Raw genomic sequence first — 23197 nt, 5'->3', positions numbered from 1 at the left:
AGTGATTGCCCAGATTTTTAGCAAATTCTATGTTGGAGTTGAGAAAATAAATTACAGTTATGGATTTCCATATCATATTTTATGTGCAGTATATTTACAATAATTCCTACTTTCCATCCTGTACCTTTTTAACTATATAATAAAGTTTAAAGCACTACAGTCATTCTTTTAGTTGACAGTTGGCAACATAGTTTTGCACATTTTAAGTTTCTATAAATTAATAAAAATAATAACAACTAATGTTTGTATAGCACTTTCAATTTATAGTTCTCTTTTCCAGGCAGATAAAAATATTGTTTCATTTTTCAGATAAGAAAACTGAGATGGAAGAGTTTAGTGATATACCCAGGTTCACCTAGAGTTAAGCCCGGTCCTTCCAAACTGCACATCATAAGATTTTTCTCCTGCCTCACACTGCCCTCAGTTCCAAGTGTGTGATATATTCCTTAGATTGTGAGTTAGCTCCTCAAGTCAGCAGTATTGCCTGGAAATAGGTGTTCACCCTGTTTGTTTAATGACTACTGAATAGGAATGTATTTTTACTCAAGTTTCTATTTAGTTCATTTCCATATTTCCTATCAAAAGCACCTTTCTGCAATAAGTACAGGCCTACCTGTATAGATAGAAAATGAGGTCCAGGGAGGTTAATTAAGTGCCTAGAGCCGTATAAGTGATTTACTACAGAACAAGAAACACCGAGCTCCAATTCTGTCTAGTCTGAGTCTATCTTTGCCTTTCTCAGTGTAAAATGTCAGTCTCTGTCTAGCCTGCTCTGTTTTTCAGTGCATGCACTTTCCTGGTCATAAATGTTTGCTTTCTAGGATGCCTAACCAAAAGCACATTTAATGGAAGAGCATAACATATACTATATAAGAAAGACAGTATTTGTTGTTGACTGTTTTCCATTTGTATCTCAAAATCTCAATCTAACTGGCTGGCAAGAATTATTAATGATCAAGTTTCAGGCAAACAACTCCACTTAAAATATTGCTCACATTTTAAAAAAACTGACTTAAGAAAAGGAACCAGATACAGATTTTAAAAGTAAAGGTAAATAATTCCATGTGATTGCATATAGATAGTGGCAATATACCATTAAATGTAAGACACTATTTGGCTTTGTATAAAAAAATAGGATGAAAAACTGGGGAATAAGTATGACTAGTAAGAAAAATTCCAGCTCTATGAGACATAAAAATTCATATGTAAATAACAATAGGAAAAAATGCATCTTTTTCATAAGCAGGTAATAAAATCTTATCTTAATAGAGTGAGTAGCAATCAAGATGACCCAAATTAATTTTCTAAAAAAGAAAAGTTGGGAGTTCATCCTAAAATTTTATTAAAAATAACACTTAAATAATGATGAAGTATAATAAATTTAGTATGTCTTTTTTTCCTCTTATTAGTGAACTAGAATTTACACATAGCATAAAAATGTCATGTCTCCTATGGCTTATTGATTGCTTTTCTGCCAGTCACTTTTATTTTCCTCTAACTGAAATTCTATTAAAAATGGTATCTGGTATAAATGGAATTTTACTTTTTTATCAAAGGAAGGCGATTTCATTTTCTACCTCAGAGAGAATCCAATGTAAGATAGAGCCAGCATAATTATATACATACTTTTATAACTTCAATATCATAATATTTTGATTTTGCTTTATATCACACACTTTCCCAGCTGGTGGGCAGCTTCTGTTTTTAGCTTTGTGGATTATATTAGTAACAGGGGAAAGAGTTATCATACACATTGTGAAACTAATGAAACCAACATTCTGAGTCATTTGAGGATACAATAATACATCTGTTTGATAGTCTTTGACTTGCTTTGTTATAACTCTTTGTACTCAGGTGCAGTGTCACTTATAATTATTCATAGCATGCTGGTGCTTAGGCAGCAGTGGCAGAATATAAGTACAAGGTGGGTATCCAGGAAAGGGGAAGGACCAATGAGGAAGATAGATACCAAGATATGAGTCAAACCATATGATGCTAACAGAGGTCCACACGGTCAGGACAGTCAGGGGAGCAGATGACAAGAAAGCAGGAAGGCAGCACAGGGAACACCTGGAGAGCCTTCCTCAGGGTCAAATAAGGTTTAAGAGAAGAGGCAACTTCCTACTTCAGTTTTAGGAGTCTACTGTTCTCATGGGAGCTAATTCTTCAATACAGTGCATATGAATCCCCTGGGGATCATTTAAAATGCAGATTCTGATTCAAGAGGTCTGAGATAAGGCCTAGGGTTTCCATTTCTAGCAAACTTCTAGATGATACTGATGCTGCTGGTACAGGGATCATATATTATACAGCAGAGTCTTAGACTAACCCGGAGATAAGCAAAGCAGATAACTGGAAAGCTAGCTAGAGTGAGGAGTATGGGGTTGGGGAGCAAGTGTGGTTCCTAACAAAGGCAGTATTTGCAAATTTAATGTATTTCACGTGAAAAAGCAAGCTTTGTTGGTGGCTGCTTGTTATATGCTGAATTGCCCCCCAAAAAGATACTGTTGAAGTCCTAAGCCACAGTACCTCAGAATGTGATCTTATTTGGAAATAGGGTCTCTACAAAGGTAATCAAGTTCAAATGAGGTCATTAGGATGAGACCTAATCCAATATGACTGGTGTCCTTATAAAAAGGGAAAATTTGGACACAAAGATAGACATACATGATGTGAAGACACACAGGGAGAAGGTGACCATGTGACTGGAGTGATGGATCAATAAGCCAATGAACACCAAGGACTGCCAGCAAACACCAGAAGCTAGACGAAGCAAGGCAGGATTCTTCCCTACAGCTATCATGGAGCCTGGCCCTGACAACACCTTAATTTCAGACTTCTAGCCGCCTTAACTGTGAGACAGTAAATTTCTGTTGTTTTAAGTTACGCAGTTTTTGATATTTTGTTACGGCAGCCCAGTACATGGCTAAATAATAAGAATATTGACTTGCCACATTATTTTGAACTGAAGTATAACTGACTTACAATACTATATTAGTTTCAAGTGTACAGCATAGTGATTCAATATCTTTATACATTACAAGTCTAGTTATCATCTGTCACCGTATAAATTTATTACAGTATTATTGACTATATTCCCTATGTTGTAAATTACATCCCCATGACTTATTTGTTGTATAACCTCTTAATCTCCATCACCTATGTACTTCAGCAACCCACCCCCCCCCCGCCCTGCACTGGCAACCACCAGTTTGTTCTTTATATCTATGACTCTGTTTTTGTTTTATGTTTATTTGTTTGTTTTGTTTTTTAGATTCCACATATAAGTGAAATTATACAGTATTTGTTTTACTCTGACTTATTTCGTTTAGCATAATACCCTCTAGGTCTATCCATGTTCTCACAAATGGCAAGATTTCATTCTTTTTGTGGCTGAGTAATATTCCACTGTGTATATACACCACTTCTTCTTTATCCACTTATCCATTTATGGGCACTTAGTCTGTTCCCATATCTTGGCTGTTGTAAATAATGCTGCAATGAATAGGGGAGTGAATATATCTTTTCAAATTAATGTTTTTATTTTCTCCAGAAAAATAGAAGAAGAGTTACTGGATTGTATGGCAGTTATGCTTTCAATTTTTTGAGGAACCCACATACTCTATAGTGGCTGTAACAATTTACATTCTCACTAACAGTACACAAGTGTTCCCTTTTCTCCACATCCTCACCAACACTTGTATTTCTTGTCTTTTTGATAATAGCTATTTTGATAGGTGTGAAGTGGTATCTTGTGATTTTGATTTGCATTTCCCTAATGATTAGTGATGTTGAGCATCTTTTCATGTGTCTTTTGGACATCTCTATGTCTTCTTTAGGAACATGTCTATTCAGGTCCTCTGCCCATTTTTTAAATTAGGTTGTTTGTTTTTTGGATGTTGAGTTGTATGAGTTCCTTTTATATTTTGGATATTAAACCTTTATCAAATATATCATTTGCAAATATCTTCTGCCATGGAGAAGGCTGGCTTTTCATTTTGTTGATAATTTTCTTCATTATGTGAAGATTTTTAGTGGTAGTCCCATTTGTTTAGTTTTGCTTCTGTTTCCCTTGCCTTGAGGAGACATCCAAAAAATATTGCTAAACCAATGTCAAAGAATGAGCTGCATATGTGTTCTTCTAGGATTTTAATGGTTTTAGGTCTTACATTTACGTCTTTAATTCATTTTGGGTTTATTTTTGTATATGGTGTGAGAAAGTAGTCCAGTTTGATTCTTTCAGATGTAGTTGTCCATTTTTCCCAATTTATTGAAGAAGCTGTTTTTCCCCATTGTATGTTCTTGCCTCCTTTGTTGTAGATTAATTGACCATATAAACATGGGTTTATTTCTGCATTCTCTATTACCTTCCATTGATCTATGTGTCTGTTTTTGTGCCAGCTCCATACTGTTTTGATGACTGTAGGTTTCTAGTATAGCTTGAAATCAGGGAGCATACCTCCAGCTTCAATCTTCTTTCTCAGTATTGTTTTGGCTATTTGGGGTCTTTTGTGTTTCCATACAAATTTTAGAATTATTTGTTCAAGTTCCATGAAAAATGCTATTGATATTTTTATAGGAATTGCACTGAATCTGTAGATGCCTACAGTAGTATGATCCTTTTAACAACATTAATTCTACCTATCCAGGAGTGTGGCATAGCTTTCCATTTCTTTGTGTTGTCTTCAGTGTCTTTCAAGAATGTCATAGTTTTCTGAGTATAGGTCTTTTACCTCTTCAGTTGGATTTATTCCTAGGTATTTTATACTTTTCAATGCAATTGTAAATAGGATTGTTTTCTTCATTTTTTTTGATAGTTTCTTGTTGTTGTATAAAAATTACAATAGATTTTAGTAGAGATTTCAGTCTCTATTTCATTTACTTCTGCTCTGATTTTATTATTTCTTTCTATCTAGTAACTTTGGGCTGTTATTTGGTTTTCTTTTTCTAGTTCCTTTAGATGTAAGTTTAGATTGTTTATTTGAGATTTTGTTTCCTGAGGTAGGCTTATATCACTGTAAACTTCCCTCTTAGAACCGCTTTTGCTGTGTCCCAAATATTTTGGATTGTTGTATTTCTGTTTTCATTTGTCTCCAGGTATTTTTTTATATCTTCTTTGACTTCTTCAGTGAATTATTGTTTATTAAGTAGCATATTGTTTAGCCTCCATGTGTTTGTGCTTTTTGCAATTTTTTTTTCTTGTAGTTGATTTCTAGTCTAATACTGTTGTGGTTGAAAAAGATGCTTGATAAAATTTCAATCTTCTTAAATTTACTGAGAATTATTTTGTGGCCTAGCATGTATATGATCTATTCTGGAGAATGTTCCATGCACTTGAAAAGAATGTGTATTCTGCTGCTTTCAGGTGGAATGTTTTACAAATAAATAAATGAGTGTGTGTGTGTTATATATACCCACAAATATATATATTCATCTGCTCTAATGTGTCATATAAGGCCAGGGTTTCCATATTGATTTTCTGTCTGGGTAATCTATCCATTGATGTAAGTGGGGTGTTAAAGTTCCCTACTATTATTGTGTTACTGTCAATTTCTTCCTTTGCCCCTGTTAATATTTGCTTTGTGTGTTTAGGGGCTCATGCATTGGTGCATATGTATTTATAATTGTTATTTCTTCTTGTTGAATTTATCCCTTGATCATTATGTAATGTCCTTCTTTGACTCTTGTTACACTATTTGTTTTAAAGTCTGTTTTGTCTGATATAAGCATTGCTACTCCAGCTTTCCTTTTGTTTCCATTTGCATCGAATACCTTTCTCCATCCCTTCACTTTCAGTCTCTGTGTGTCTTTAGATCCAAAGTATGTCTCTTATACACAGCATATATATGGGTCTTGTTTTTGTATCCATTCAGCCATTCTATATCTTTTGATTGGAGCATTTACATTTAAAGTGATTATTGATAGGTATGTTCTTATTGCCATTTGGTAACTGTTTGGGGGTTGTTTTGTAGGTCTTTTTTGTTTCTTCTTTTGCTTTTTTCCTTATGATTTGATGCCTATCTTTAGTGTTATGTTTTAACTCCTTTCTTTTTTGTGTGTGTATCTTTTATAGATTTTTCATTTATGGTTACAATGAGGTTCATATATGACTAGATATAAATATATATATATATGATTATTTTAAGTTGATGGTCTATTAAGTTTGAATGCATTCTAACAATCCTGCATTTTTATTCCCCCTCACAAAGTTTAATGTTTTTGACATCATATTTTTTTCCCCATTTTTTGCTTTTTTTTTAAATTGAAGTATAGTTGGTTTACAAGGTTGTGTTAGTTTCTGGTGTACAGCAAAGTGATTCCGTTTTATATATATATTCTTTTTCATATTATTATACTTTACATTATGGTTTATTACAGGATATTGAATATAGTTCCCTGTGCTATACAGTAGGACCTTGTTGTTTATCTATTTTATATATAGTAGTTTGTATCTGCTGATCCCAAACTCCTAATTTATCTGACCCCCACCCACCCCCTTTCCCCTTTGGTAACCATAAGTTTGTTTCCTATGTCTGTGAGTCTGTTTCTGTTTTATAAAGAAGTTCATTTGTATTATATTTTAGATGCCACATGTAAGTGATATCATATGGTATTTTTCTTTCTCTGACTTACTTCACTTAGTATGATAATCTGTAGGTCCATTCTTGTTGCTGCAAATGGCATTATTTCATTCTTTTTATGGCTGAGTAGTGTTCCGTTGTATATATAAGCCACAACTCCTTTATCCATTCATCTGTCGATGGACATTTAGGTTGCTTCCATGTCTTGGCTATTGTAAATGTTGCTGCTATGAACATTGGGGTGCATGTATCTCTTCAAATTAGAGTCTTCTATGGATATACGCCCAGGAGTCAGATAGCTAGATCATATGGCAACTCTATTCTTAGTTTTTTAAGAAACCTCCATACTGTTTTCCATAGTGGCTGCACCAATTTACATTCCCAGCAACAGTGAAGGAAGGTTCCCTTTTCTCCACACCCTCTCTAGTGTTTATTTTCATACACTTTTTGATGATGGCCAGTGTGAGGTGATGTCTCATTGTAGTTTTGATTTGTATTTCTCTAATAATTAGCAATGTTGAACATCTTTTCATGTGCCTTTTGGCCATCTATATTGACATCCTATTTTATACCTTTTTGTTTTATGTATCCATTAACTACTTATTGGAGATATAGATGATTTTACTACTTATGTCTTTTAACCTTCCTAGCTTTATAAGTGGTTGATCTACCGCCTTTACTGCATATTTGTCTTTACCAATGAGAATTTTCCTTTTGTAATTTTTGCTTTTTTAGTTGTGGTCTTTTCTTTTCCGCTAATAGAAATTCCCTTAAAATTTATTTTAAAGCTGGGTTAGTGGTGATGAACTCTTTTAGCTTTTTCTTGTCTGTAAAACTTTATCTTTCCTTCAAATTTGAAGGATAGCCTTGCCAGGTAGAGTATTCTTGGTTGTAGGTTTTTCTCCTTTCATCATCCTGGGCAGGAAGCCCGGGCTGGGGAGACTGGGGTGGGGCTTGGACCCCTTGCTCCTTGGGGAGCATGTCTGCAGTTATGATGATCTTGCCATTTACGGATCACCTACCTCGGGGTGTGGGTCTTGACTATACTGTGTCTCTGCCTCTCCTACCCATCTCATTGTGGCTCCTTTTTTATATCTTTACTTGTGGAAAATCCTTTCTGGTAGTCTTCAGCCCATTTTCATAGATAGTTGCTCTGAAAATAGTTTTAAATAGTTGTAATTATGGTGTGCCCATTGGAGGAGGTGGGTTCAGAGTCTTCCTACTCAGCCATCTTGGCCACACTTTTACTTGACACATTTTTGAAAAAATATTCAATGAGAAGAAAACTAGACATAGAAAGATATAGTTCATTGCCCAAGGTATTTAACTGCTTAATAGAAACAAGGCCTGGAAACTGGGTCTACTAGTTGTTAGTCAATGCCTTTCCATTTCAGGAGGCTTCTTCCCAAGAGCACACACAAACGGACCAATCAATAAAGCAACATTTACCAAACCTGTGTTCTGCAGAGCCTTTTACAGGGTTTTGTTAACAGGTGCTACAAAAAGTTTATGGCTAAATTGCAAAACACTTTAAATTCAAATACACATTAACTTAATTAAAGATATAAGTAAAACCAACAAAACCCAAACCATTAGAAGAATTTATAAAGCATATTAAATGTGACAAACCAAAAGTTCCTTAATTTTTACAGCATAGTATACTTTTTCCACTACTCTTCTTAGCATCCTACAGAATACTACTTTAGGAAATGCTGGATGAGAGGATAAAATTCATTGCAAATGAGAAAATTCATGCCAACAAAACAACTACTTTAAAATTTAATTGCATTTTACTCTAAGTTTTCCTGAAGACTACCTGAGTTGTTTGTTGTTGTTTCCTCAAGGCAGGAAAGATGCTGCCCTCTGGGATGAATTGAAAGAGTGAATTTAAAGGACTGTCCTAAAAGTGAAGTAAGAGATCCATCAGGGTGACATGGGCAAAATGGAATCAAGCAAAACTGATAGAGTTTAAGAAGAAGAAATGAGAATAGGAAAATCAAATATTTAAGGCCTATCTATGAGGTTATAGTATTTCTTCAGAAAAATCCCCATGAGCACAAAGAAAGATTTTTCACATTTCCTGTACTTAATATCACTGGTGAAGAAAAACCACTGCACAAGTATGCAATGGGTAACACATTTTCAGTATTATGTTCCATATCTGTTGTACCTCCCAAGACTACCATGGACATTGGGGCAGGTACAATGACACCACCCAGGGGGCACCCTTCACATTGTGGATGATGCAGATTTGTGTAATAATTAGAACAATTTTGGCCATAAAATTCCAATGAAATCAGCAATATAACAATTGCAAACAGATGGAAGCAAAATATCCTGAGGAAGGGGACTCTTTTTCAAAGCCACCAATGAGTTACCTGAGTTAGTAGCAACCCTAGGACATTTTCTCACAACCCGTAAAATTCAGAACCCCATTTCAGCCTGGAAAACTATGTGATACCACCATTTAACATTAGGATGACAAAAGAATGCCGTAAGAAAAGAGATGTTTCTCCATCCAGCATACTTTCATTTTGTGTGGAGACCTGGGCCATGTGCCATCACCCCTTAACCTGAGGAGCTAAGAATCTAACTAGACATGAAGAATAAGTCTCATTTGGGGATATTCATGAATTCTTCAGAAGTGTTTATTCTGGGTCTATTAATAAGAATTGCCTTGCTAGGCAATAGAAGCAGTTGATACACAGAATTGAGTTTTAAATGCCATTTTCTCATACAAGGACAATACATTTTGAAATATTAAAGGTGAGAATTTTATAAATTATATTATTCATTCAAAAGTGAGACACTAAAATTAAGTCAGTACATTCCAGTTATAACTGTTGGAGATAGCAGGATCAAAACTGGCACAGCTCCACCTCCTTGGAGCTTATAGTCTAGTGGGGAAGACAGACTAGACAAATTGTCACACAAATAAAATATAACTACAATTGTAAAAAATTTAGGAAAAGAAATTATGGAGTGCTCTAAGCACTTAAGATAGAGGATCCCCATGAAGATCAGGGAGTCAGGATAGCGCTTCCTGAGGAAGTTATCTTTAAGCTGTGATGTGAAGATTGAGTAAAAGTTAGATAGGAAAGGCATGAGGAATGAGAGTTCCAGGCAGTGGAGAGATGTGTAGAAGCCCTCAGGCAGGGAAGACCTCAGGTGTTCAAGAAACAGAATAAGCCAGAGTGGCCACTGGCTTATTATAAGTGAAAGAAAAGGGATTGATTAGAGGGGGAAGGTGAATTAGATTATGTAGTTCCTTCTAGGTTACGCTAAAGATGTTAAATTCTTTCATGAGAGCAAAATGAAGCCTTTGAAGCTTTTTAAGCAGGGAATAGATACCACATTTTTTAAAGCCTGCTTTGGCTGCTGTGTGCGGGAAGATTGAAAGAGGAAAGAATAGAGCAGGGAGACCAGTTGGCTATTGTATTTGTTCAAGTGGGAGATGATAGTTTAGTCTTGAATGATGTCAGTAAAGATGGAGAGAAGTGAACAGGTTAGAGATGTATACTGGAAGTAGAATCTGTAGGAAATATAATTAGATATAAAATGAGTTATTTGTGCTAATAAAGGCACATGAGTGAAAATGGGATAATCTCCGAAAAAGTGTGTATTTACACAGTGTTATATGTAATTTAAATGATGATATTTCATGTTTCTATGGTACATGGGAGTTTACTAAGTATTTTCTCAAAGATGAAAATTATTGAGCACCTGCTATGAGCTAGACACTATTCTAGGCATTGAAGATACAGATGACATGGCACAGACAAAATCCATGTCCTCATAAATCTTGCCTTCTGACAATGGAGGCAATCAGTGAAGTAAGCAAAAAAAAGATACCATATCAAGTGGCAATAATGTTTATAAGGTAAGGTGAAGCAGGGTAAGGAGTTGGGGGAAGGAGGACAGGGCTCTTCTGGCTACTTTGCTTGTCAGGGAAGGCCTCTTTGATGAGATAACATTTGGGTAGACATCCAACTGAAGTGAAGAAATTCAGCATACAAAGACATGGGGAGAAAATGATAGGAGATAAGGTTGGAAAGTATAGATGATGTCCTACAGGACCCTTTTGTCAGGGAGTTTATTCATTAGCATCTTCCTTATGAAATGACTGTAGACTGACTGGGTTCTTCCACCAAAGATCACTGATCTCTCAGGGTGGTCTCCTATACAATTAACTCTGTCTTCTTTCAGGACTGAGGATGGAGCAGTCTTGCTCATGCCAGCCCTGGTTCCTCTGCTCTCCATTACCACGCCCACATCTTTGTTAACTAGTCCTTTGTAAATAAACCTTCCTCAAATTATGCTACTATGTGTAACTGTTTCCTGTTGGAACTCCAGGTGATACAATGTTCAACAAATGTTTAGATAAGAAGTTAGATGCAATGATATGGTCCAGATACGCATTTGGATTTTAATTTTTTTTGGATAATCCACACTTATTTTATAGACATTTATAATACAGTATATATTATACAGTTATACATATATATACAGTATATATACAGTTATAATACAGTAAATCCTACTCAAATATAGACCAAGAAAATAAATTCTAATAATAGGTAGGTTTTAACGTCTGGGTAGTGGGATCATAGATGGTTTTTCTTTTCTTTTGTATCCCTCCATATACCTTCTAAATTTTCTGTCACAAAATTGTATTCTTTTTAATTCTTAGAGAAGGAAAGCATCTCTTCTTAGTTCAATTTGTCTTTTGTGCTTGCTCAAGATCTTTCACTAGCCTCATTCCTGTCCTTCAATTCTCGTTACCTATTTTTAACTGGTTGTAGAAAACTCCTGCTAGTTTCAGGGACATTTAAAGCCTAATCCTAAAATGATACATTTTTTATTTGGTTGTTTTGTAACAAAGCAAACACTTTCTTTTTTTTTTTTTTTTTTTTTTTTTTGCGGTATGCGGGCCTCCCACTGCTGTGGCCTCTCCCGTCGCGGAGCACAGGCCCCGGACGCGCAGGCCCAGCGGCCATGGCTCCCGGGCCCAGCCGCTCCGCGGCATGTGGGATCCCCCCGGACCGGGGCACGAACCCGTGTCCCCTGCATCGGCAGGCAGACTCTCAACAACTGCGCCACCAGGGAAGCCCCAAAGCAAACACTTTTATCTCCACGGGAAACTGTGAATTTTTATTGACTGGACACTCTTCAGTAGAATCACAAATGTGATCAAACAAGAAATGCTTTGCTTGCTTTTTTTAAGAACATAGTGTTCCCAAGGAAATAGCCATCACTTCCTTGAATATACATTTAAGAGACGCGATAAAGAACAAAGGAAATGTAATAATTATAAATATTAAAAAGTAGGGCTTCCCTCGTGGCGCAGTGGTTGAGAGTCCGCCTGCCGATACAGGGGACATGGGTTCGTGCCCCAGTCCAGGAGGATCCCACATGCCGCGTAGCGGCTGGGCCCGTGAGCCATGGCCACTGAGCCTGTGCGTCTGGAGCCTGTGCTCCGCAACGGGAGAGGCCACAACAGTGAGAGGCCCACGTACCGCAAAAAATATATATATATATTAAAAAGTATTTTCCTATAATGTGCTAGCTTACAACCTGCCTTTCTGATGAAAGAAATAAAAACTTCTATAAGATTATCTGTTTCCATTAATTAATTCTGTCTAAATTATGCTATTTATTATTTTGGATTAAAAAAATTGGAAATGGAAAATAACCTTGCCGTTCTGCTATCCCTTTAATGGGAATTGCTCCTAAGTCTCCCCACTAGTTTTATTCAAACAAAATTTTATGGAAGTAATAACACACATACACAAACATGTAAAAATCATAATTTTTCTAACTGATTGATTTCTGTAATATGAACACACCTTTGTATTTACCACAAAAATCAAGAAACAAAGTCTTCACAGCACAAGAGAAACAACCCCTGTGCTCCCTACCAGACACCAACCCTTTCACACCCCAAAGGTAACCACTATTCACACTAATACCACAGATTAGTCTTAAATGGTTTTGAATTTTATATGAATGGAATTATATACTATTTACTCTTTTGTGTCTTTTTTCCTCAACATTACATTTGTGAGATTAATCTGTGTTTTTACACATATCAGTGATTTGTTCTTTTTTATTGCAGCATAGTATTTCTTTATATAAATATACTGCAATATATTTATCCATTCCACTGTGGATGGACTTATGAGTTATCTCCAGGTTTGGACTATTATGAGTGATGCTGCTTGTAACTTTTTGTATATGTCTTTAGCATGCATATGTGTGTATTTCTGTTAGGCATGTATGTAGGAGTTGAATTTCTAAGTCAAAATATGCAACTGTTCAGCTTTAGGGTAGGATGCAAACCAGTTTTCCAAAGTGGTTCTACCAGGAGAATATGAAAGTTCCAGTTGTTCCACATCTTTGCCAACTTGCCATATTGTGAGTCTTTTTAAAATTAACCAATCTGGGGCTTCCCTGGTGGTGCAGTGGTGGGGAGTCCGTCTGCCTGTGAAGGGGACACGAGTTCGTGCCCTGGTCCGGGAGGATCCCACATGCCGCGGAGCAGCTGGGCCCGTGAGCCATGGCCGCTGAGCCTGCGCGTTCGGAGCCTGTGCTCCGCAACGCGAGAGGCCACAACAGTGAGAGGCCCGCGTACCGCAAAAAAAAAAAAAAAAAAAAAGTTAACCAACCTGGGGGGTATATGTGGCATAACATTGTTGTTTTATTTTGTAAATATTTCCCTAGTGATTAATGATGTTGGGTAATGACGTTTGTCATAAGTTTATTTAGATATCCTCTTTGGTGAATTACCTATTTCAGATTTTGCCCATTTTTTAAAATTGGTCTGTCTTTATATTTTGAAATATAGGACTCCTTTATATATCTATTTACAAACCTTTCTTTGTTTTTATGTACTGCAAATATATTCTCCACTCTGTGAGTTCATTTCTCTTTTTTAATTGTTTCCTTTGATGAATGGAATTTTATGTTAAGGAGGAGGTCAAATTTCTCAATCTTATCTTTTTTTTTTTTTTTTGGTACGCGGGCCTCTCACTGTTGTGGCCTCTCGCGTTGCGGAGCACAGACTCCGGACGCGCAGGCTCAGCGGCCATGGCTCACGGGCCTAGCCGCTCCGTGGCATGTGGGATCCTCCCGGACCAGGGCACGAACCCGTGTCCCCTGCATTGGCAGGCGGACTCTCAACCACTGCGCCACCAGTGAAGCCCTCAATCTTATCTTTTATAGATGGCATTTTTTCTGTACTTTTTAGAAGTTTTTTCATCCCTCAAAGGAATAAAGATATTTTTTCTATATTATCAATCTAAAACCTTATTATTTTACCTTTATTATTTAAGCCAACAACCCATCTTGAGTTTATTTGGAAGTGTGAGGTAGAGGTAATGACTCATTTTTTCACTGTTATCCTTTGACTCACCACTATTTTTTGGCAAGAATATTTCCCCCCATTTCTCTGCATTGACAACTTTGTAATAAATCAGATATCCATATATGTGGGGTCGGTTCTGAACCGTATTTTGTTTCATTTACCTATTTTCTATCCTTGCACCAATATCACCCTGCCCTAATTACTATTCTGTCATTTGCTCACATAAGTCTTCCAGTTCTGACCTTCAAAATTGTCTTGGCTATCTTAGGTCTTTTATATTTCCACTTATGTTTTATAATATGCTTGTCAATTTTCACCCCTCAAAAAATCACACACAAAAAAATAGATTTTGGTTGGGATTCAATTGATCTGTAGATAAGATAAATTACATCTTTATAATATCATAGCTTCCAGTGCTTGAATATGATATACCCTTTTATTTACACCATATTTATTTTCTCTAAATAATGTTTTATAGTGTGCATGTGTGGGTGTGTGAGTGTGTATAAGAAGTCTTGTACATCTGTCTTTAGGTTTATTTTTAGGTATTTGAATTTTATGCTACTTTAAATATTCTTGAAATTTTGTTTTCTAATTGCTTGCTGCTTGTATATAGAAATAAAAATGTTTTTGGGGGCTTCCCTGGTGGCGCAGTGGTTGAGAGTCCGCCTGCCGGTGCAGGGGACACGGGTTCGTGCCCCGGTCCGGGAAGATCCCACATGCCGTGGAGCGGCTGGGCCAGTGAGCCATGGCCGCTGGGCCTGCGCATCCGGAGTCTGTGCTCCGCAACGGGAGAGGCCACAACAGTGAGAGGCCCGCATACCGCAAAAAAAAAAAAAAAAAAAAAAAAAAATGTTTTTTGTATAATGCTCTAGTATCAAGAAACTTCTGTATTCACTTATTAATTCTAATAGTGTATCTATAGATTCTTTGGGGTTTTCATTGAATATAATCATATTGACTGTGAATAATGACAGTTTCTTTTCCAATCCTGACATCTTTTACTTGTTTTTCTTGACCTGTTGCCCAGGCTAGAACCTCTAAAACAATGCTGAATAAAAGTATAGCTAGCAGGTATCCTGATCTCATTCCCAACCTCAGGGGAATGCTTCTTCTCTTTCACTATTTAGGATGATGCTATCTATAGGCTTTTTTAATAGATAAACTTTATCAAATTAAGGTAGTTTCCTTCTATTCCTATTTTGCTAAGAGACTTTATTATGAATGGGTATTAAATTTCATCAGATGTTTCTAATTCATCTATTGAGATATCATATAATTTTTCCTCTTTGGTCTTTTAATGCAGTGAATTATACTGATTGATTCTTGTATAACTAAACCAAACTTACATTGTTAGCCATGCTGTATGTTTCCTTTTGTATATCACTGGATTTGGTTTGCTAGCATTTTGTTTAGGATTATTTTACATCTATGTTCATGAAAGAGACTGTAATTTTTCTTTTTTGTAATATTGTTATAGGATTTTGCACTCAAAATTATGCTGGCCTCAAAAAATAAGCTGACTGTTGTTTTCTGTTCTCTGGAAGTGTTTGTATAAGATTAATACTATTCTGTCCTTTAATGTTTAGAAGAATTCATTAGTGGCGCCATCTGGGCCTGAAGCTTTTTGTAGGATGGCTTTTAAATAGAAATTTGATTACTTAAATTAGATATAGGAATATTCATATATTATTTCTTCTTACATCATTTTTTGAAAAGTTGTGTTTTTCAGTCACCTTGCCCATTTTATTTGACTTTTCAATTTGTTGGCAAAAAGTTAATACTATTCAGCTATGTGTTTGTAACAAATGAAGAATCTATAGTGATGTCATCATTTCTACAAGTGGTATTAGGAATTCTCTTTCTCTCTCTCTCTCTCTCTCTCTCTCTCATCATTCTTGCCAGGGGGTTATCTTTCTTATTAACCTTTTCAAAGGACTAACTTTTACATTTGTTTATTCTTATTATTGGATTTATTGCTATTTCATTATTTTTTTTTGCACTTTTATATATTATTCCTTCCTCTGCTTTTGGGGGCTCTACTGGTGTTTTCTTTTTCTTTACCTTTTGAGGCAAATACCTAGATCATTGATTTTCAGCCTTTCCTTCTTTGAAATACATGCACTAAAAGCTATAAATTTACCTTTTAACATAAGTTTTAGCTGCATTCTACAATATTTGATATGTTCTATTTTATATACTTCACTCCAAAATATTTTCTAATTTTTATTGTGATCTCTTTAACAAATGGATTTTATATAAATATACTTTAAATTTCTGGGCATTTGGTGATTTCCTATTTTTTAGATAGATTTTTACCTTCATTTCACTGTGGTCAGAGAATATGCTCACTATTATGTTCTTTGAAATTTGTAGAGACATGTTTTATGGTCTAGCATAACTCAGTTTGTAAATAATTCAAAAGCACTAGAATATAATTTATATTCTGAAGTTTTGAGTAGAGTTTCCTAGATATACCAGTAAGTTCCATTTTTTAACTCATGTTGTTAAATTATCTATATTCTAGCTAACTTTTGTATGTTTCTTCAATCTATTACTGAGAGACATGATTAAAATCTCCCTCTATGATTGTTTCTAGTTTGGGGTGATTACAAATAAAACCACTGTAAACATTCATATACAGGTTTTGTGTGAACATAAATTTTTATTTAACTTGGGAAAATAAATGGGAGTAGGATTGCTAGGTCTTATATTAAGTGTATTAAGTGTATTGCTAGGTCTTATATTAATCTTATAAGAAATAGAAAACCTTTTATTTCCCCAATTAGCTGTACCATTTTCCATTCCCACTGGCAATGTATGAATACCAGTGGCTTTAAATACTTCCTTGCAAGTATTTGGTTTTGTCTCTTATTTTTCTTTTTGCCATTATAATTAGAGCGTGTAGTATCTCATTGTGATTTTAACTTACATTTCCCTAATGACTAAGGATGTTGAGCATTTTTCATACGCTCAGTTGTCATCTGTATTTGTTTTAGGTGAAGTCTCCTTTCAAATCTTTTGCCCATTTTTTAATTGAATAATTTGTTTTTTTATTATTGAGCTTTGAGACATCTTTACGTACCCTGGTTTCAAGTCCTTTATCAGAAATGTGATTTACAAATATTTTCCCTCATTCTATAACTTCACTTTTTATTCTCCTGAAAGTGTCTTTCAAAGAGTAGGAGGTCTTAATTTTGAGAATGTTCAATGTACCAATTTGTTCTTTGATGGATTGAGCTTTTGACATCGTAGTTAAGAAATTTGTGCCTAACCTAAGCTCACAAGGACTGTCTTCTATTTTTTTCCTGGTAACTTTAAAATTAAATCCCAGACCTTGTTTCTGAAAGATTGTAGAGATAATTTGACGCTCTAAATGATGTCATCTTCCTCCTAGAGAGAACATACTTTAGTTTCTGTTAGGCAATTAGGTTAGAGGCAGATCATTTTAATCTAATTGGGGATTGAGATGACTCAAATCTTGGTTTCAGTTTTTGTGAAGGCAAGTATGTTCCCTGTTTGCCCTGAAGTTTAAGGCTTCATGGGAGCTCATTGAAAGTGTACAGTTTTTATCAGCCCTCCTCTCTGGTGGGCCCTAAACCCAAATTTTTGTCTCATCAGCCTTGTGAGCCTGCCAAAATCTCTGCTTAGTTTTTCTTCACTTCATCCATTGTTTACAGATCAGCAAATGGCTCAGGAGAAATGTTCAGCCAGATGTCAGGTTCTCTCTGTTCTACCCTTCTCTTCAGCATTATAGCACCTCAAGCACAGAGAGAAACTTCTTGGAAGCTCTTGGATGGCTTCAGCCATTTTTTTATGAAGCTTTCACAATTTTAGTCAGTGAGAGGTTTGGTCTAATATAAGCTAGTTTGACATAGTCTAAAGCAGAATTCCTCCCCATCAATTTTTCACATTGATTGTTCTAGAAGCATAGTATTAACTCAGTCTCAGAGATTAACTTTCCTTTCTAGCAATTAGTGTATTTTGGGAGCTAAGACATTATAAACATATAGGTTCATATGGATGTGGGAAATGACTTCATTTCCCTATGGAAGCAGAGGTGAAGAAGAGTGATTCTCCAGTGTTTCTAGGAGAATGTTTTACCAACGTAGAATGAGAGAAGCTGATAGTTAACCACCCGCACAAGCTTAATGTAACAACTTTCTTTGCCTAAGTAGCATCAAAAATTTAATTACTTTCTCCTGCTGTCATTTTTTTTTTCTTTATTTTGCGGTACACAGGCCCATCACTGTTGTGGCCTCTCCCGTTGCGGAGCACAGGCTCCGGACGCGCAGGCTCAGCGGCCATGGCTCACGGGCCCAGCCGCTCCACAGCATGTGGCATCTTCACGGACCGGGGCACGAACCTGTGCCTCCTGCATCGGCAGGCGGACTCTCCACTACTGTGCCACCAGGGAAGCCCCCTCCTGCAGTCATTTTATGTGTTTATCTCCCCACAACCTTATGCCCTCAAAAGGGTTACCACTGGCAAACACATCTGTCACGTAATATCTGGCATTTCATCCAGGACTTGATAGTGTGGTTCCCTGGGATGATCCAGGATGAAGGAATTTGTCTTCAAAGTGTCAGATGAGAAAGATAAAGTTTACACAGTCAACATTAAATCTTTGATAGCAGCTCAAAAATAAGTGAAATAAGAAATACCAGATATAAGTGCATATGTGCCAGCTTTCAAAATCAAAAGTAAACTCCTTCTAAGAATCCCAAATGGAGATGCTATAGAGCTTGTCAAGGGCTGCACCAACAGCTGGACCAAGTCTAGTGAGATTATGAGAAAAGTGAGTGAAGGTAAGCTTTATACAAAATACAGAAATAGAAAAAGAAGAAGGAGAAAGGGAGGACTCTTAAAATTAAAAGAAATGTTTAGGTTATAAGGAGAAATGAAAGGTTTAACTTAATAATAAGCAGCTTGACTAAGATAAATGGCTAAAACAAAGATTTGTAAAGTATGGATATTCTGAGCTTTCTAAACTGAGTATCTTTAAAGGATGGGTAACAGATATGATCTGTGTCCATTTGCTCCACACACAGAGTACAAAATGTTTGGGATTAATTGACCAAAGGAGAAGTTTAGAATTCTGGCTCTGGAGTGACCTTGGGAAGGTCACTTATTTTCTCTAGGCTTCTGCAAAATGGCAGATTTTTAATGAATTGTCTTTTAGGATCTTAAAGGTCTATATGAGTATAACCCAGCTGTAATTTTTGATATAAGGAAGTATTGGACTTATATTTTCCTTGACATTTTGCATTCAATAAAATTTACTATGGTGGTATTTAGGCTGCTTTTTTAAAAATCATAGAAATATGGATTGTACAACATATTCTTTTCTCTTGATCATCAGTCATTTAATATATACAAATCAAACTGTAAATACAAGTACATACAATTTTCAGGGAACCTGGATTCATAAGCCTAATTGGCCATGGAAGTCATTACTTCAGACTCATACTGAGCTAAGTTTTGTGGATACTTTCACCCCCTGTGTAGTTGCTTTTGGATGAGTATAGATTTACCTCATTCAAGAAGAAAAGAGACTTTATCACCAAATATTTATGTTGAAACTAAAATTTCCTATCAGCAGTTTTAAAAGACACAATGTTAACCTATCCTTTACCTGCTGTTGCCTTAACTCTTTTTTTGTTATTATATTTCTAGTTTGAAACAAAAAATCTAAATACTGAAGTTATAATACCTAAAAAGCAACCTATAAAACTGATCCTAGAAACGTTCATGTTTCTTTCAGAGATGTTTTAGTAATTTATCTTATTTTTAAATTCCCACCGCTCACTTAAAAGGCAGCTAACATTAATGTATCTACCTGCAATTATCTTAAAATTTCACAAACACAATTTAGTGACGTTTGGAAGAGGCAGGGGTCTTTGAAGGCAACACAGGCCAAACCTAACATCACAGTTAAGAATCAGAAACTCCAAACATGTAAGTCGCTTATCCAAGAAAACACAGCCTTTTTATATATTAACAGCGTCCTGTTCTCCTGACTCTGTGTTAACTGCTCCTTGAGGCTAACAAGTTTACCAAATGTCCTTTTAAGTGAAAACCATTTTACCAGCTGTTTAGACAGAGCTACAAAACAAAGAAAACACAATTCTTATTCTCAAAATTGAAAGCTCCAGGACAAGCTAGCCCTTGTGTGTCTTGTTTATTGCTGTCGCTCAGTACCTGACTGAGTGCCTGGCACCTGGAGAGCACTCCATTACTATATTGAGTGAAAGGAACTTAAGAAAGAAGGTAAACTAAACAGGAGAAGGCTCACCTGTTTCAGAAATCAAGGAAGGCAGCATGGCAGAAGGGATCTGAGCAGAGGGCTTTGAGGGATGCAAGTGTAACAGAATACATTCTTCAGAGGGGGATGGAGAAAACAATCACAGGTCTAAGCATGTATAAACTTTATCATTAAAAGTCATCCAATTTGCCCCAAGGGTAAGTAGCATTCTTTTTTTTTTTTTTTTTTTTTTTTTTTTTTTTTTGTAGTACGCAGGCCTCTCACTGTTGTGGCCTCTCCCGTTGTGGAGCACAGGCTCCGGACGCGCAGGCTCAGTGGCCATGGCTCACAGGCCCAGCCTTTCTGCGTCATGTGGGATCTTCCCGGACCGGGGCACGAACCCACGTCCCCTGCATCGGCAGGCGGACTCTCAACCACTGCGCCACCAGGGAAGCCCGTAAGTAGCATTCTAATTTTAAAGATTTTTTTTTTTTTTATATTTACAAAGACCTATAGCACTGTTTCTTTAGTCAGGTAGATGTCTTGAGCAATCCATTCGAGGAAGATCACTCAGTCTAACGTCATGAAGCCCATACCCTTCATGTACTGATGGAGACATGGGAGGCACATACTGAGCTTGTATTTCTAGATCAGTGCAGTTTTGAGCAGACATGGCAAGAGCGGCAACCTGCAGAATTTTTGTGGGTGGCATCAGAAGAGCTTTCCTGGGTGCAGTTGAGGCAAAAGGAAAGAACTAGTGCATGAATGCATTCTTCAAGATTTGAGGACAGTTTCAGTACCTAGCATTTTAAATGTGTTCTGTTTTAAAAACACATAGTGTTTACTGTGTCCCAGGCATTGTTCTAAGCAGCTCACAGAACTGATCTCAGTGACTCTTGAAACAGCCCTATTAGGTAGACACCATCCTTGCTTTATAGATGAGGAAACTCAGGTGTGAAGTTAAATAACTCACTCCAGGTCATCAGCTGGTAAATGGCAGAATCAAGATTTGAACCCAGGCAGTCTGGCCCTAGAATCCCTGGCAGCCTTCAAACACAATGTCATGCTTGCTTCTGGATGTGAGGAATAGGATATGGACCCAAAGGAAATAAAGCCAACCTCCTCTCTGCTTGACCTTTTCCAGCAGGCTCTTGAGGAATTGCAGGGCTTGGCCTAAGCTAAGCCTTTCATTCCTATACTCAACATCCCTTTATTTGAACCAATCTTAATTGTGCCCAAAAAGTGATGTGTGAGTTGTCTGTGGGAACCACTAATTTCACAGGCACTGCGTTGTCCATTGGTAATGGAAATTGCCCTCTTCCCTGACAGGCAGTGGGAAAGGGACCTGGGGCTCTCCATGGAGGGTCTGGGGAAGCTTGGCTGACAAATGTAGTAAATGAATATTCAAGAGCTAAACTGGTAAACTGTCAGGTGCACAAGTGTGGAGATTGGCTAATTAAAGTGAGAGTCTAAAAGAGAAGAAAGTGCTAACTCTTGTGTGTTTAGCACAATTACATGCTGAGCATTTTACCTACATTAGCTCATTTAATCCTCGTAACAATCAGAGGAAGTTAAAAATTACTATCTGCTTTGAAGTAGTAGTCTTAGAGTCTGGGAGGATTAACTGTTTTGTCCAAGATCTCACAGCTTCTGTAAACAGCAAAGGTGGGTCAGAACTCTTATCTGAGCCCCAAACAAAGCCCTTCCTATCCCACCTTACCAAATGCTGCATCAGGACAGCTGAGGGAGCTGAGCTAAAGGCAGACATGCTGTGGACCCTGGTACAATGATAAAAAACACAGTGTTGACTCTTTGCCAGGGTTAGCCAGGACCAGAAAGAAAGCAAGAAGCAAGGTGATATGGCTCATAAGCTGTGGCTGAGTGCATAGGAGTCAAGAAGCCAGTGTTTAGGAGTGTGGCCAAAGCGAGAGGCCACAGCTAGGATTTCTGCCACAAAGACCAACTGAACCGGCTTCTTGGAGACACAAGGCTATTTTTTATAAATGCAGTTGAGCTCTTCTTGGGAAGACCAGGTAGACATCAGCAGGGCAGCCATACTGTGGAGGGAAACCTGATAAACTATACTGAACTTGAAGGGCCCCAATATGTAATTGGAAGCACTACCCACACCTGCAGTAGCTTTTACCACTTGGACCATATGTAACAGAAGGGTTGAAGTGGGGATGTATTGATTTGGTGCTTCAGGTTTTTGGACTAACAGTGTTCGTTCATTTTTACATGATTTCTCTACACCAAGTAAGTGCTATATACCCTTGAGGGTAGGCACTGGGTCTTATTCTTGCTCTCATGCCCTTACTTCAATGCTTTTTCTTATGGTTAAGAGCGAAATAAGTGTCAGATGAATAACTCCTATTCTGTTTTTTTTTAATTGGGGTATAGCTGCTTTATAATGTTGTGTTAGTTTCTGCTGTACAGTGAAGTGACTCAGCCATATATATACATATATCCCCTCTTTTTGCTTTTTTTTTGTTTTTTAAAAATAAATTTATTTATTTTTGGCTGCTTTGGGTCTTCGTTGCTGTGCGCGGGCTTTCTCTAGTTGTGGTGAGTAGGAGCTACTCTTCCTTGTGGTGCGCAGGCTTCTCATTGTGGTGGCTTCTCTTGTTGCAGAGCACAGGCTCTAGGCACATGGCCTTCAGTAGCTGTGGTGTGCAGGCTCAGTAGTTGTGGCTCGCAGGCTCAGTAGTTGTGGCTTGCGGGCTCTAGAGCGCAGGCTCAGTGTTTGCGGCACACGGGCTTAGTTGCTCCGCGGCATGTGGGATCTTCCCAGACCAGGGCTTAGACCCATGTCCCCTGCATTGGCAGGCGGATTCTTAACCACTGCACTACCAGGGAAGCCCTATCCCCTCTTTCTTGCTTTTCCTTCCCATTTAGGTCACCACAGAGCATTGAGTAGAGTTCCCTGTGCTTTACAGCAGGTTCTTATTAGTTATCTATTTTGTACATATTAGTGTATATATGTCAATCATCCCAATTCATCCCCCCTTC

This window comes from Globicephala melas, chromosome 3, assembly GCF_963455315.2.
Source record: "Globicephala melas chromosome 3, mGloMel1.2, whole genome shotgun sequence".
In the NCBI taxonomy this organism is placed as follows: domain Eukaryota; kingdom Metazoa; phylum Chordata; class Mammalia; order Artiodactyla; family Delphinidae; genus Globicephala; species Globicephala melas.
This window is presented reverse-complemented; position numbering follows the sequence as displayed.